At 46.1% G+C, this 12921-nt stretch overlaps 1 protein-coding gene across 1 annotated transcript in view; it reads right to left on the bottom strand.

Annotated features, from left to right (window-relative positions):
• Positions 1-9038, bottom strand: part of cracdlb (cracd like b) — a 259256-nt gene extending 250218 nt beyond the window's left edge. Inside the window, exon 1 of the mRNA XM_072477181.1 lies at positions 8885-9038. The gene's annotated coding sequence lies outside the window, so the exon portion shown is untranslated. The remainder of the gene's footprint in view (positions 1-8884) is intronic.
• Positions 9039-12921: the final 3883 nt, after the last annotated feature.

The following is a 12921-nucleotide window of genomic DNA, read 5'->3' as shown; positions in this document are numbered from 1 at the left end:
GCCAGTCAGCTTAGCCTAATGATAAGGGCAAGTTTTTAAGAAATGAAAACTTGAGACAAAATTAATAGTCACTTGGGCAAATGTGAATTCATTAAAGAAAGCCAACATGGTATTGTTAAGGGCAATAATGTTTGACTAACTTGCTGGAGTTTTTTTTTTGAGGAGGTAACAGAGGGGAATGCTGTTGATGTGGTGCACATGCACTTCCAAAAGACATTTGATAAAGTGCTGCACAAAAGACTTGAGCAACATTAGAAATTGTGGAATAAAAGGGACAGAAGCAACAAGGGTACAAAACTGGCTCATTGACACAAAATGAGAGTAGTGGTTCAATGTTTTTCAGGCTGGTTTGAGAACAATTTGTAGTAGAGTTCTCTAGGAGTCAGTGTTGGGACTCCTGCTCTTCCTTATATATAATAATAATCTTTATTGTCACAAGTAGGCTTTCATTAACACTGCAATGAAGTTATTGTGAAAATACCCTAGTCGCCACATTCCAGCGCCTGTTCAGGTAAACAGAGGGAGAAATCAGAATGTCCAAATTATCTAACAGCAAGTCTTTTGGGACTTTTGGGAGGAAACCGGAGCACCCGGAGGAAACCCATGCAGACACAGGGAGAATGTGCAGACTCCGCACAGACAGTGACTCAAGCCGGAAATCGAACCCGGGTCCCTGACGCTGTGAAGAAAAGTGCTAACCACTGTGCTACCGTGTGCCCTGTTAATGACCTAGACCTTGGTGTACAGGGTACAAATAAAACATTTGCAGATGGTACAAGACTTGGAAGTACTGTGACTCATGAAGAGTATAATGTAGAACTTCAAAAGGACATAGGTGAGTGGTGGAATAGGCAGACGAGTAGCAGATTAAATTTAATGCAGAGAAGTCTGAAGTGATTTATTTTGGTAAGAAGAATGCAGAGGGACAATATAAAATAAAGGATCAAATTATAAAAGGGGCAGGAGCAGAGGGATCTGGTTGCATTCATAATAAACCATCAAAGGCAGCAGGACAGGTTGAGAGAGCAGTTAATAATGCAAACCTTTATTAATAGGGGCAGAGCATAAAAGCAAAGAAGCTATGTTAAACCTGTACAAAACACTGGTTCAGCGTCAACTGGAGTACTGTGTCCAGTTCTGGTCACATTACTTCAGGAAGGATATGAAGACATTAGAGAGGGTGCAGAAAAGGTTCACAAGAATGAAGTTCCTTATCCCTGGAACCAGTTATGTAGAAAGATTGAAGAAAATGGGACTAATCTCCTTGGAGAAGCCAAGGTTGAGAGGAGATTTAATACAGGAATTCAAAATTAGAAAATCATAATGTGATCAGGCAAAGTCAATATGGTTTTGTGAAATTAAATCATTTAATTCATTTATTCCAGATTTTTAAAAATAAATTTAGAGTATCCAATTCATTAAGGGGCAATTTAACGTGGGCAATCCACTTACCCTGCACATCTTTGGGTCGTGGGGGCGAAACCCACGCAAACACGTGGAAAATGTGCAAACTCCACACGGACAGTGACCCAGAGCCGGGATCGAAATTTATTCCAGTTTTTTGAGGAAGGTAGAGAAACTGGAACCTGTAAATGTGGTGGGTATGGATTTCCAAAAGGCATTTGATAAGGTGCCATATCAAACGTTACTACACAAGGTACAACAGGGTGTAGGTAACATATATAAAGGATTGGTTCGCTAAGAAGAAGCAGAGAGTAGGGATAAATGGGTCTTTCTCAGGTTGTAACTAGTGGAGTGCCACAGGGATCAGTGCTGGGACCTCAACTATTGACAATTTATATCAAACAGCTAAATTTGTCAATGATACCAAGGTAGGCAGGAAAGTAAATTGGGGTGGCACGGCGGCACAGTGGTTAGCACTGCTGCCCCACAGCACCAGGGACCAGTTTCAATTCTGGCCTTGGTGACTCTGTGGAGTCTTCATAGTCTCCCTGTGGGTTTCCTCCAGGTGCTCCCACAGTCCAAAGATATGTAAATTAGGTGGTTGATCATGCTAAATTGCCCCTTAGTGTCGAAAGACATGTAAGTTAGGTGGGGTGATCTTTCAGAGGGTTGGCTCAGACTCGATGGGCTGAGTGGCCTCCTTCTGCACTGTATGGATTCTAAATTGTCAAAAGGAAGTAGAGAATATACAAAAGGATATGCACAGATTAAGTGAGGTGGGCAAACGTTTGGCACATGGGAGTATAACGTGGAAAAACATTAACTTGTCCACTTTGGCAGGAAGGATAGAAGAGCAGTATATTATTTAAATGGAGAGATCTGGGTGCACTGGTATGTGATCCACAGAAAGTTACTAAGCAGGTACAGCAAGTGATTAGGAAGGCAAATGGAATGTTGTTGTTTATTATAAGAGGGATGGAATATAAAAAGTAGGGACATTTTACTGCGGCTGTGCAGGGCATTGGTGGGACCACATCTGGAATACTGTGTACAATTCTGCTCTCCTTATTTCACAAAAAATAATTTGTGTTTGAAGAGTTCAAAGAAAGATTCATTCTTGGGATGAAGGGCTTATTTTATGACAACAGGTTAAACAAATTGAGCCTTTACACATTGGAGTTCAGAAGAATGAGAAGTGATGTTATTGAAATATATTAGATCCTGAGGGCACTTGATAGAGTAGATACCAGGATGATGTGTCCACGTGTGAGAGGGTAGGTACCAGGATGATGTGTCCACGTATGGGAGGGTAGGTACCAGGATGATGTGTCCACGTGTGGGAGGGTAGATACCAGGATGATGTGTCCACGTGTGGGAGGGTAGGTACCAGGAGGATGTGTCCACGTGTGGGAGGGTAGATACCAGGATGATGTGTCCACGTGTGGGAGGGTAGGTACCAGGAGGATGTGTCCACGTGTGGGAGGGTAGGTACCAGGAGGACGTGTCCACGTGTGGGAGGGTAGGTACCAGGAGGATGTGTCCACATGTGGGAGGGTAGGTACCAGGAGGACGTGTCCACGTGTGGGAGGGTAGATACCAGGATGATGTGTCCACGTGTGGGAGGGTAGGTACCAGGAGGATGTGTCCATGTGTGGGAGGGTAGGTACCAGGAGGATGTGTCCACGTGAGGGAGGGTAGGTACCAGGAGGATGTGTCCACATGAGGGAGGGTAGGTACCAGGAGCATGTGTCCACGTGAGGGAGGGTAGGTACCAGGAGGATGTTTCCACGTGTGGGAGGGTAGGTACCAGGAGGATGTGTCCACGTGTGGGAGGGTAGGTACCAGGAGGATGTGTCCACGTGAGGGAGGGTAGGTACCAGGGGCATGTGTCCACGTGAGGGAGGGTAGGTACCAGGAGGATGTTTCCACGTGTGGGAGGGTAGGTACCAGGAGGATGTGTCCACGTGTGGGAGGGTAGGTACCAGGAGGATGTTTCCACGTGTGGGAGGGTAGGTACCAGGGGCATGTGTCCACGTGTGGGAGGGTAGGTACCAGGAGGATGTGTCCACGTGAGGGAGGGTAGGTACCAGGAGGATGTGTCCACGTGAGGGAGGGTAGGTACCAGGAGGATGTGTCCACGTGTGGGAGGGTAGGTACCAGGAAGATGTTTCCACTTGTGGGAGAGATCAGATCCAGGAGACACTGTTTAAGAATAGGTTTCCCTTTTAAAGATGCAGATGAGAAGTATTTATTTTCTCAGAGGGTCATTAGCATGTGAAATTCTCTTCCCCAGAGAGCAGTGGGAAACTGGGTCAGTCATTCAAGACAGAGTTGGACAGATTCCTGATAGACAGGGGACGAAAGGGTAATGGGGGGCAGACAGGAAAGTGGAGTGGAGACCACAACCAGATCAGCCATGATCTTATTGAATGGTGATACAGGCTCGAAGGGCCGACTCAAAAGTCTACCTTTGACAAAGAGTCATTCGGACTCAAAACGTTAGCTCCCTTCTCTCTCCACAGTTGCTGTCGACCTGCTGATTGTCCAGTATTTTCTGTTTTTACACCATAAACATAAGAGCAGAATTAGGCCATTCGATAATAATCTTTATTGGTGTCAGAAGTAGGCTTACATTAACACTGAAATGAAGTTACTGTGAAAATCCCCGCGTCGCCACATTCCAGCGTCTGTTCGGGTACACAGAGGGAGAATTCAGAATGTCCAATTCACCCAACAAGCACGTCTTTCGGGACTTGTGGGAGGAAACCGGAGCACCCGGAGGAAACCCACGCAGACAGGGGGAGAACGTGCAGACTCCGCACAGACAGTGACCCAAGCCGGGAATCGAACCCGGGACCCTGGCGCTGTGAAGCCACAGTGCTAACCACTGTGCTACCGTGCCTTCCAGCCTGCTCCGCCATTCAATCATGGCTGATATGTTTATCATCCCCATTCTCCTGTCTTTCTATTCAAAAGTCCTGGGCGAGATTCTCCGACCCCCCGCCGGGTCGGAGAATCGCCGGGGGCTGGCGTGAATCCCGCCCCCGCCGGTTGCCGAAGTCTCCGGCACCGGAGATTCGGCGAGGGCGGGAATCGCGCCGCGCCGGTTGGCGGGCCCCCCCGCGCGATTCTCCGGCCCGGATGGGCCGAAGTCCCGCCGCTAAAATGCCTGTCCCGCCGGCGTAGATTAAACCACCTACCTTACCGGCGGGACAAGGCAGCGCGGGCGAGCTCCTGGGTCCTGGGGGGGGCGCGGGGCGATCAGGCCCCGGGGGGTGCCCCCACGGTGGCCTGGCCCGCGATCGGGGCCCACCGATCCGCGGGCGGGCCTGTGCCGTGAGGGTACTCTTTCCCTTCCGCCTCCGCCACGGTCTCCACCATGGCGGAGGCGGAAGAAACTCCCTCCACTGCGCATGCGCGGGAATGCTGTCAGCGGCCGCTAACGCTCCCGCGCATGCGCCGCTGGGAGATGTCATTTCCGCGCCAGCTGGCGGGGCACCAAAGGCCTTTTCCGCCAGCTGGCGGGGCGGAAATTCGTCCGGCGCCGACCTAGGCCCTTAAGAATGGGGCTCGGCCCCCAAAGATGCAGAGCATTCCGCACCTTTGGGGCGACGCGATGCCCGACTGATTTGCGCCGTTTTGGGCGCCAGTCGGCGGACATCGCGCCGTTTCCGGAGAATTTCGCCCCCTATGTTCTTATAAAATGGCAAGGGGTCTAGACAGAGTAGATAAGGAAGACTGTTTCCATTGGTGGAAGGATTGGGAACCAGAAGGCATAGATTGAAGGTATTGAAATGAAATGAAAATCGCTTATTGTCACAAGTAAGCTTCAAATGAAGTTACTGTGAAAAGCCCCTAGTCGCCACATTCCGGCGCCTGTTCGGGGAGGCTGGTATGTGAATTGAACCGTGCTGCTGGCCTGCCTTGGTCTGCTTTCAAAGCCAGCAATTTAGCCCTGTGCTAAACAGCCCCTTCGAACAAAAGAAGCAACCCTAGCGAAAGGAGGCAAAATGGGGCTGGTTTAGCACACTGGGCTAAATCGCTGGCTTTGAAAGCAGACAAAGGCAGGCCAGCAGCACGGTTCAATTCCCATACCAGCCTCCCCGAACAGGCGCCGGAATGTGGCGACTAGGGGCTTTTCACAGTAACTTCATTTGAAGCCTACTTGTGACAATAAGCGATTTTCATTTCATTTCAAATGTTTTCACACAGAGAATGGTTTACGATCTGGGATGAACGTCCAGACAGTGAGAGTTTGGCTGGTTTAGCACAGTGGACTAAACAGCTGGCTTGTAATGCAGAACAAGGCCAGCAGCGCGGGTCCAATTCCCTTACCAGCCTCCCCGAACAGGCGGCGGAATGTGGCGACTAGGGACTTTTCACAGTAACTACATTGAAGCCTACTTGTGAAAATAAGCGATTATTATTATAATTATTATGGCAGCAGGCTCAATGGAGGGTTTCAAATGGGAATTGGATCATTAACTGGAAAGGAAACATTTACAGAGAGTACAGGGAAAAGGTAGGGAAGTGGCATTTCAGATACTCCTTCAGATGGCCAGCACAGCCATGACAGGCTAAATGGCCTCTCTCTGTGCAGTAACCATTCTGTGAACGCAACTTAAAAGCAGTGAACTGTGCAAAGCCACTTTTACCGTAAACGTGGTCCAAGAATTTAAAGTATATTTGTAATTAGACATTAATTTCACTACATTTGAAAAGAATAACTTTTTTTTCACCATTAAATCCTGATGTGGCACAAAGCTGGTATAAATTAATTGACAGGAAACCAAATGGTTGCTATTCAAATCTTTATCTACTACAATAATAGAAATGACTGCCTTTTTAGAAATCTGCCCTTTGGGATTTAGGAACATTAACAGGAGTAGGTTGTATCTCGTGACTGATTTGCACCTCAGCGCTCAATTGTCCTTTCATTGATCTCTCTTGATATCCTTTTTTTTCCAATTTTGTGTACCCAATTCATTTTTTCTAATTAAGGGGCAATTTAGCATGGCCAATCCACCTACCCTGCACATCTTTGGGTTGTGGGGGCAAAACCCACGCAAACATGGGGAGAATGTGCAAACTCCACACGGACAGTGGCCCAGAGCCAGGATCGAACCTGGGACTTCGGCGCCGTGAGGCAGCAATGCTAACCACTGTGCCACCATGCTGCCCCCCTCTTGATATCCTGACCCAAGAACTACAATCTATCTATTGCAAATCTTTAAGTTTTTAATGATCTGAACATCACAGCTTTCTGGGATAGAGAATTATACATTTCTACTACCCTTTTTGTGAAAAAAAGTGTGTTCTGAATTCATTCCCGAATGTTCAAACTCTGATTTTTAGGATTATATTTTAACTGGTCTCGATTCCCCCATTAAAAAGGAAATATTCCTTCATTCCTACATGATCAAAACATTTTAAATACCTTGATCACCTCTGAATTTGCTGCACTCAAGCAGAGTTTAAGCAACCCATCCTCGAAGGTCCGTTATCATTTAGGGGACAGTGATTTACAGTGCCATTTGGCCCATAGAGTCTGCACCGACCCTTGAAAAGACCACCCCACCTAGGACCACCCCACCTAAGCCCACACCTCCACCCCATCCCGGTAACCCCTGCGAACCTTTTTTGGACACTAAGGGCAATTTAGTATGGCCAATCCACCGAACTTGCACATCTTTGGACTGTGGGAGGAAACCGGAGCACCCGGAGGAAACCCACGCAGGCACGGGGAGAACGTGCAGACTCCGCACAGATAGTGACCCAAGCTGGGAATCGAACCTGGGACCCTGGAGCTGTGAAGCCACAGTGCTAATCATTGTGCTACCGTGCCAGCCACGGTATGGTAGCACAGTGCAGGTCGAGCAAAGATGAGCTTGTCCTGCATTTGCAGCTAGCTGCTTTGGGCTGGCAATTTCCATGTTTGAGGTTGTAAAAAGGTCTCTGTGGAGTAAATTGCCCGTGCAACAGTTCATCCAGAGCTTCAACTCAAAAGATATCGGAATGGGTTTCTAAAGATTCAGTGCTCTGTTGTATTGAAACAGTGAATGTAGTACGTTAAAGTCTTTTCCTGCTAGATTTCCACTTGTATGTAATTAGCCTTCATGCACGTAAATAATTCTGGCTTGGGTGCATGCCTGGTACAGTGCTGACAAAACAAGAGAATGTGGCCATTAATCCACATGATAGCCACATAATTGTTCCAGCCAGTGCATTATATCATGGTTGAAAAAAAAGAGTAAGGTCCACTACCCCAATCAAAAAACACGGAAGGTTTGCAGGAGACAAGATAAATTACTGCGGATGCTGGAATCTGATACAGAATAAGAAAATGCTGGACAATCTCAGCAATCAATAGCACTGTTGCTTCACAGCACCAGGATCCCAGGTTTGATTCCTAGCTTGGGTCACTGCCTGTGCGGAGTCTGCATTTTCTCCCCGTGTCTGCGTGGGTTTCCTCCGGTTTCCTCCCACACGTATCGAAAGAAGTGCTCTTGGGTGAATTGGACATTCTGAATTCTCCCTCTGTGTATCCGAGCAGGCGCCGGAATCTGGCGACTCAGGGCTTTTTACAGTAACTTCATTGCTACTTACGACAAGAAAGATTATTTTTTAAAAAGGTATTACAATACCTATGGAGAGTGAAGGGAGCTAGTGTTTCGAGTCTGGATGACTCTTTGTCCAAGCCTAGCGGAATACCAGCTTTGACAAGGAGTCATCCAGATTCAAAATGTTAGCTTCCTTCTCTCTCCACAGATGCTGTCAGACCTGCTGATGTTATCCAGCATTTTCTGTTCGTGACTCAGAGGAGGCATGGTTCTCTTCTGGAAGCAGACTTTAGCTATGAACCGGAGTGAGAATTAGCTGGGAAGAAGCTGAGATTGCAGCAAGGGATATTTTTGGAGGGTAAACTTTCATTCTCATCGCTCTTTATTTTTTCAATTTTACGATGACTCGTGTTCTGATCCAGAACGGTTAATAGTAGAGGCAAGCTCTCCCACATGAAGTGCATGCAAAGTCCCAACTTAAACCCATCAGAAACACTTTCTGCAGTTGAGCATTAAAGCGTAGAACAGTCTGATTAGCTTTCTGATTTACTCCCACAGTTCAACCAACACTCCTTAATCAAAAATATAACTGGAGACTACAATCGCCTAGGGTCTACACTAAGTGAGAGAGGGAACTGAGACCCAGGTTTACAACAGCAACACCCCATCGATTGCACCCCATGCACTGATCATTTTAACCATTGAAACTAGGTCCGAGTAACTCCGCAACCTGAAATTGAAGGAGGAAAATACAAGGCAACACAAAGTGAAAATTCAACAAACAGCCCCTCCCGGGCAGAAGGATCAGAATTTGCCCCAATAATCGGCACAGTGATAGGTGGCATGCGGAGTTTCGCACTACATGATCCTCCACTGAGCAATTCATACTGGGTGATGCATGCTTGAAATTATTCACCAACCTCGTTAACAGCAACAAACGGCAGCTCGGAGAAGAGGATGTTAAACTGCCAGAGTAATGAACTCCTGCAAAGTTATCCCTGTGAGTGGTGTTTCACCTGCCGCCTGACCTGCACGCTTATCCCGGTGGGCGGGAATGTCCAGGGGCCAGGCTGCTGGCCCTTTCCACCACAATCGCCTCTCCAGCTCTCTGGGAGTGAGGGAGGGAGAGACGCTCTCTCTGACTGCACTTTGCACGAGCTGGCTTGTTCCTGCACTGCTACACTGCACTGGGGCGGGGCTATGTCAAAGGCAGGTTGTCCTACCTGTGGGCAGGTGCGAGTGGGCTGGGGGAGGGGTCCTGACATCCTGAAATCGCAGTTATTTATATAGCAAAGGAATTCAAGATTTCTCAAAATGTAAATTGGACCCCCCAAAAAGTCCATTATGTTTTTTGCTCAGGATGAGAAAGCATTAGGGCAGCACGGTAGCATGGTGGTTAGCACAATTGCTTCACAGCTCCAGGGTCTCAGGTTCGATTCCGGCTTGTGTCACTGTCTGTGCGGAGTCTGCACATCCTCCCCGTGTGTGCGTGGGTTTCCTCCGGGTGCTCCGGTTTCCTCCCACAGTCCAAAGATGTGCAGGTTAGGTGGATTGGCCGTGATAAATTGCCCTTAGTGTCCAAAATTGGCCTTAGTGTTGGGTGGGGCTACTGGGTTATGGGGATAGGGTGGAGGTGTTGACCTTGGGTAGGGTGCTCTTTCCAACAGCTGGTGCAGACTCGATGGGCCAAATGGCCTCCTTCTGCACTGTAAATACTATAGTTCTATGATTACCAATTATTGCATTCAATTAGGTTTACAATCTAAAACAGATGAGAATGCACATCCATTTCACACATTCAGGCTTGACATTGGAAGCTCCCCTAGTGTCAAGGATAGGAGGCTCATCATGGAGGTTGAAGGTGCAAATGTCTGCCAAACCAGTGCAAAAATGTTATTCCCCAAAATACTTTAAGAACAAAAAGAACTCATGGGAAACACAGATACTAAGACACATCGTAACATCACAATTTATTAACAGTTGGAGAGCGGTGACTGGGTCCCAAACAATACTCATCGTAGGGCAGAGGATAGATCGGCAACAAATGAGATTGGGCAGTCTTGCAGAGTTATGCATAAACTGGAGACCTGGAAAGGGTAGGTACATACTAAAGACCACAATAGGAGGAAAATCCATAAAAGGTATATCGAGGGGAATAGTTTTCTGGATAAATAGGGAAAACAGCATGGGATGTACTTACCAAAGTGCCCGTTTTTGCTCTTGCTGTTTGACAGCCACCATTTTGAGTCCGGCAACTTTAATTCACCTAAAGTACCTACCTGGAGGTGCATTATTCTGCCTGAATATGGTAATCAGTGCCTCGTGCCTGTTTCAGAACCCATTGCCAAATTGGATAAATAGTGCTCATGATCCACTCAGCTTCTCAGAGGCTAGCAGTCCTTGATTTTACTTACCTTAATGTGGATTTAATTTTTTATTTATTTAGTGGTTTGTCGGATTGAATATCATGAACCTTTAAAAATATTGTTCTCAGTGTTTGTCTTTTGATGGATAATTCCAATTCAAAAACTTTAGACTGGTTAGTATTTTCAACTTGAGAGATTTGTCTGAATTAATTGGGGCCTTCAATGATATGGAGCCTTTGAATCTCCACATCTTGGCCTACATCGAAGCAACCACTCAGACAAAACATTTGGGGCACGATCTAATCTAATCGTAACAAAAGTCCCATGACGAGCACGTTAAGCCGGGTGTTACCTGGCTCTGTGAAACACCATTTTATCTATTGGGACTTGGTTGCAATCCGAGGCCTCAGCGGGAAACACCCCATCGAGGCCGCATTTAGTCCCGTTTCCTGCACTGAGGAGCTCCGCTCGTCAGAACACTCAGTGCAGGAAGAGATCGGGCCACCATTTGTAACTGGTGTCCCGATCTCTTGAATGCCCCCGACGCGACCCCCGAACCCCGGTTATAAGCACTTGTCATGGTACTCTGTTGCAACTTGGTTAGATCGCGCCTTATATTATCCTTTCCGACTGTTTGTTATAAAGTGGATGTTTCCACTATAACAATAGACCAGCATAAGGATGGTCCACAGTCACAAAACAAAAATATTAAACTATTATGAACCCTAGTTTAATGATTGTTCATTAGATTATGAACGTAATCCCACTGACCGAAGGATATAAATTAGTTGATATTATTGTACAAGCACTTAAAAGATCTCCTCTGATATTTTACTGGAGATGTTAATCCATTTAAAATAAATCCGCTTGACTGTTTAAAATAAATGGATTACCACTTCTGTTAAATAGAGGAAGGTAGAACAACTTCTACTTATGTAGAATTTTACATGTATTAGTCTTCCTAAACAACACCAAACGTCATTGCAACCTTTTTTTCAATTTTTTTCTTGCCACTGTGTATCTGAGAGAAAATATTTAAGAGGATCCCAATGGAATATGCTAGCAATAGGCAAGCCTGTGGTTGGTGCTCCAGTATGCTGTGTCACACGGTGATAATGTCTGGGATTGCTTCACATGAGGAGTTTCCATTCCGCTGATGGTGTCGGTGAGAGATACTTCTTTAAGACCATATACATTTCAATAGGGAAGTTAGAGAAAAACCATAATTAGCTGACAAATCCTGCAGGAATTTGAATGCTATTAGTCAGTCGGAATGCATTCCTCACCCATTGCATTAAGCAAGATAGTGGCTACACTATTATAGGGAGAGAGAAAACATGACAGAAGGTTATTTTTGTTAGGGCATCATGATCGGCAAAGGCTTGGTGGGCCGAAGGGCCTGTTCCTGTGCTGTACTTTTCTTTGTCCTTTGTTCTTTGAAAGGAAAAAAATAATTTTGTATTCAAATTAAAATGTAAAATTCAGATGTTGCTTGTAACACCCATCTCTAGTTTTTCTCATCTCTGCCTCCTCAAGCTCACCCGTGTACTGCATTCTTGATCCTAACCATCCAATTTCTCTTTCTAGCCTTCTAACCTGTGGTGTTGGGTGCTCTGGTGCACAGATGAGCCAACACAGTTGTATGTGGTACAACTCTATTTTATTTTAACTCTTGTATACAGTTTGTTCTGGATACTCTGCACGTGCTGTCTCCCTGAGTGTGTCGTGTAGCAGGTCTGTCCTTGTCCGTGTCTCCAGCTAATACTGACCACCAGGTGTCGTGTTTGTGCTTTTATATCTTTCTGTGATTGGTTGTGGTGTTGTGTGTTCTGATTTGTCTGTTGGTGTGTCTATCATGATGTGTGTGTTTGAATATCATGACATCCCCCCTTTTTACAAAGATATGTGCCTACGTGGTTATAAATATGATCGTGTCGTGAGTGCATCTAAGAGTGTGTGTGTGTGTTGTGTACAGCGTGTGTATATGACGTAACTATTTACATGGGGCGATGTCGGGTGCGTCACACTAACAAGGTTGTACCATAACAAAACATGAATGCGAGAAAAAAAACAACTTGAACAGTGGTCCGGTCAGACGATATCTGGAACGATAAACAACAACAGGTTATAATACAGAAGTGTTTGACTTTTTTGAACGTATGAACAGCATTATAAGTCCAGTCTAATGGGTGACCGCCTCAAGAATAGGCTGGTCCTCAAGCCGATTCAGCTGTGGAGATTTGGGTTCACACTGGTTCACCTTGGACTGTTGGAGGTGATGCTGTTGCCGAAGTCTCTACTTTTCCATTTGTTGTACTTCGTGCAGTGCTTGATTTTTTCATTCGTGCAAATATAACATTCAACATCTTTGTTAGTGTTGCCTTGGCTGTGGTTTGGTTTACTAAGTTTTTTTGCTGGCCAGGTGTATATTGTAGCGCGTTCTAACAGCCTGTAACACAATTCCTTCGTGTATTTCTATGTGCTGAGATGTTACTGTAGTTAGTAAGGCCTTAATTATCTGCAACTGAACACCTTCGTCGGTTTGTGGTCCTTGAGAACAACCACATATTGTCTCTATAATTCTATCAATT

The sequence above is a fragment of the Scyliorhinus torazame genome, chromosome 15, assembly GCF_047496885.1.
Source record: "Scyliorhinus torazame isolate Kashiwa2021f chromosome 15, sScyTor2.1, whole genome shotgun sequence".
In the NCBI taxonomy this organism is placed as follows: domain Eukaryota; kingdom Metazoa; phylum Chordata; class Chondrichthyes; order Carcharhiniformes; family Scyliorhinidae; genus Scyliorhinus; species Scyliorhinus torazame.
This window is presented reverse-complemented; position numbering and strand designations above follow the sequence as displayed.